This window comes from Tupaia chinensis, unplaced genomic scaffold (genome assembly GCF_000334495.1).
Source record: "Tupaia chinensis unplaced genomic scaffold, TupChi_1.0 Scaffold142270_1, whole genome shotgun sequence".
Lineage (NCBI taxonomy): Eukaryota > Metazoa > Chordata > Mammalia > Scandentia > Tupaiidae > Tupaia > Tupaia belangeri.
The window spans coordinates 112,729-116,818 of NW_006202119.1; the positions used below are offsets into that span (position 1 = coordinate 112,729).

Consider the following 4,090-nt stretch of genomic DNA (forward strand, 5'->3'; position numbering starts at 1 on the left):
TACTCTATGGAATACTATTCAGCCATTAAGAACAACAAAACCCTGACTTTTGACAGAAAGTGGAAGAATATGGAAGATTTACTGCTGAATGAAGCAAGTCAGGCTATGAAGGAGAGACACTGTATGTCCCCATTTAACATATACCAAATGACCACACTCTGTAACTGAAACTGACGGGCTAAAGGATGTACAAACAGTAGAGGTGGATGTGTATGCCAGATGTGGGGTGTGTGGAGGATTGGGGCCTGGGGAAGAACATTTGGAGGAGGGATACGAAGACAGCATTTTTGAGACAGGGAGGTAGTGTTGATATATTTTGATCAACTGGACCAGGGAGAAATGTTCACATATTGAAATGATCACCCTGTAAGCTAAATAATGTGATTGAATGTATTAAAAAAAAATTAAAATAAATAAATAATCTCCCAACAAATAAAAGTCCAGGTCCTGATGGCTTCACTGCTGAATTTCACAAAACTTTAAAGAAGAGGTAACCCCCCATCCTATTTATACTGTTTCTAGAGATCCAAAAGGAAAGAACCCTTCTGTACTCATTCTATGAAGCCACCATTACTTTCATTCCCCAAACAGATAAGGGAATGACAAAAAGGGAAAACTACAGACCTATATCACCAATGAATATAGATGCAAAAGTTATCAACATGATATTTTCTAACTTTATTCAAGAGCATGTATAAAAGATTATTCATCATGACCAGGTGGGTTTTATTCCAGGAATGCAAGGGTAGTTCAACATATGCAAGGCCATAAATGTAACACACCATATTAACAGAAGGAAAGATAAAAAACATACGATCATTTCAATTGATTCGCAAAAAGCATTTGACAAAATACAACATCCTTTCATGATTAAGATGCTCAGTCAAATGGCATAGAAGGACTGTTTCTCAGAATAATAAAAGCCATCTATGGAAAAGCTAGGTAACACTATACTGAATTGGGAAAAGCTTAATGTTTTTCCACTAAAACTGGGAAAAGACAAGGCTGCCCACTTTCTCTGCTCCTATCCAATATAGTACTGGTAGTCCTAGCCAATACGTTCAGACAAGATAAGGAAATAAAAGGCATTTAAATAGCAAAAGAAGAAGTGAAAGTGTCTCTGTTTGTAGATAACATGAGTGTTTACATAGAAGACCCAGTAATATCCTTGAGAAAACTCCTCAAAGTAGTAAATGCATACAGTACAGTGGCAGGATATAAAATTATCTTACAATAATCTATAGCATTTCTATATACAAACAAGCAGACAGAAATAGAACTGAAGAAAGTAATCCCATTTACCATAGTCACAAGAAGCATAAGATATTTAGAAATAAAAATAACCAAGGAAGTCAAAGACCTCTAAAAAGCAAACTATGAAAATCTTAAAAAGGAAATCAAAAAGGACACAAAAAAAGTGGAAGCACATCCCTTTTTTTTATGAGAGGTTTTTGCTATAGGGCATGTGCGCTCACCAGACAGACAGAGAGACAGAGAGATAGAAAGTGAGAAATCACCCCCCGGGGGGCGGGGGGTAGTGGCCATGCCACAATCCCTTCTCCTCCATTCTCCTCTCAGGATCCTGGACATGCACGCACACGCGCCCGGCGTGAGTTTTAAGCCACCAGGTCCAGGACAAGAACCGCGGTCGACTATGTGAGAGTCAGCATTCTTTAATTTGTAGACAAGGATCTGTTGGAACCAGGCTGCTCAGTCTGCTCAACCACAAGGTGCATGCAGTTATAGGGGTGCTGATGGATGACACGGGTCCTTTGGTCACAGTGATGAAGGTGGAAAAAGTCCTGCAAGAGACCTATTCCTATATTGGGGGATTAAACAACCAAATCCAGGAGATTAAGGAATCTGTGGAGCTTCTTCTCACCCATCCTGAATATTAAAAAGACCCCTAGGGGGGTCATTCTCTCTGGTCCCCCTGGCACAGGAAAAACATTGTTAGCCAAAGCAGTTGCAAACCAAACTTCAGCCACTTTCTTGAGAGTTGTTGGTTCTGAACTGATTCAGAAGTACCTGGGTGATGGGCCCAAACTTGTACGGGAACTCTTTCGAGTTGCTGAAGAGCATGCAACATCCATTGTGTTTATTGATGAAATCGATGTCATTGGGACCAAAAGGTATGACTCGAATTCTGGTGGTGAAAGAGAAATTCAGTGAACAATGTTGGAACTTTTGAACCAGCTGGATGGATTTGATTCAAGGGGAGATGTGAAAGTTATTATGGCCACAAAGAGAATAGAGACTGGATCCAGCGCTTATTAGATCAGGTCGCATCGACAAGAAGATTGAGTTCCCCTTGCCCGATGAAAAGACCAAGAAGCGCATATTTCAGATTCACACAAGCAGGATGATGCTGGCCGATGATGTAGCCATGAATGACCTGATCATGGCTAAGGATGACCTGTCTGGTGCCGACATCAAGGCAATTTGTACAGAAGTTGGCTTGATGGCCTTAAGAGAACGGAGAATGAAAGTAACAAATGAAGACTTCAAAAAAATCTAAAGAAAATGTTCTTTATAAAAAACAAGAAGGCACCCCTGAGGGGCTCTATCTCTAGTGAACCACCATCGCTTCAGGAAAGTGGTTGGAAGTTTCCAGAGGTGGGGAACAAGGTTGAGAACGTGCCCAGAATGCATGTTCTGACTGATTTTTTTTTACTATTATTATTATTTTATTTTTTTGTTTTTTGTTTTGTTTTGTTTTGTTTTGGTGAAGCTTTCAAAAACAGAAAGCCATTTACGTATTATCTTATGTATACACACACACACACAAAGATGAAAAGCAAAAAACCCAGACTGTTACTGAGACATGTGAGTTAAACACAAGTTCATGAAAATAATACATTTCCCCAACATCTAGAAAACCTGTTCCTAAATCCAGAGGATAAAATACCATGGTATGAAATGCTTTTTTCCAATAAGGAAGCAATTATAGAAAGCTTTCATTTGTTCAAAGTAACCAGTGCTATTGGGATACAACCCCCCCCCCCAATTTCCCAATACCACTTTCAAAACAAACATATCAATTTTTTTTTCATTAGAATGCAGTTATTGCTCCACAATAGTAAATCAAAATCCGAGACCCAGATTATATATAAACAACTCAAGCAATTATTGAGCTTCATCTTCTGGACAAGAATGCCAAGTTAGTCTCTCTTCATAAAAAACGATTACAATTTGAGGACATTTCATATTTGCTTCTTTTGCCAGTGCCAAGTCTGCCTCATTTTTCCATCTCATGAGAAAGATCCACTCTCCACTGCCGTCTGTGGCAGCAATTATTCATTCAGGATCAAGACCTCTGGCAAAGCCTCTTGGTTTATCAGCAGCACCTCTTTTCTATGATTTGCTATCATCAGATTCACTGTCAGATAAAGATTTTCTCTTTGTGCCATCGTTCTCTTTTTTTATTTACATTTTTTAATACATTCAATCACATTATTTAGCTTACAGGGTGATCATTTCAATATGTGAACATTTCTCCCTGGTCCAGTTGATCAAAATATATCAACACTACCTCCCTGTCTCAAAAATGCTGTCTTCGTATCCCTCCTCCAAATGTTCTTCCCCAGGCCCCAATCCTCCACACACCCCACATCTGGCATACACATCCACCTCTACTGTTTGTACATCCTTTAGCCCGTCAGTTTCAGTTACAGAGTGTGGTCATTTGGTATATGTTAAATGGGGACATACAGTGTCTCTCCTTCATAGCCTGACTTGCTTCATTCAGCAGTAAATCTTCCATATTCTTCCACTTTCTGTCAAAAGCCAGGGTTTTGTTGTTTTTAATGGCTGAATAGTATTCCATAGAGTATATGTGCCACAGTTTTTCAATCCATTCATCCGTACGGGGGCATTTGGGTTGGTTCCATGTCTTAGCAATCATGAAAAGTGCCGCAATGAACATCGATGTGCAAGCACTTTTCCAATGGGGAATTCTTCTGTCCTTTGGGTAGATGCCAAAAAATGGGATTGCTGGATCATATGGCAGTTCTATTTGTAGATTTTTGAGGAATCTCCAAATTGTTCTCCACAGTGGTTGGACTAATTTACATTCCCACCAGCAGTGTAA

The 4,090-nt window shown here is 39.4% G+C and overlaps 1 protein-coding gene and 1 pseudogene across 5 annotated transcripts in view; one reads left to right on the forward strand and one right to left on the reverse strand.

The window, feature by feature from the left end:
* LOC106733261 (26S proteasome regulatory subunit 4 pseudogene) overlaps positions 1–2,597 on the forward strand; it is a 20,611-nt pseudogene extending 18,014 nt beyond the window's left edge.
* Positions 1–4,090, reverse strand: part of PFKFB1 (6-phosphofructo-2-kinase/fructose-2,6-biphosphatase 1) — a 129,690-nt gene that overhangs the window by 97,231 nt on the left and 28,369 nt on the right. The gene's annotated exons all lie outside the window — the stretch shown is intronic.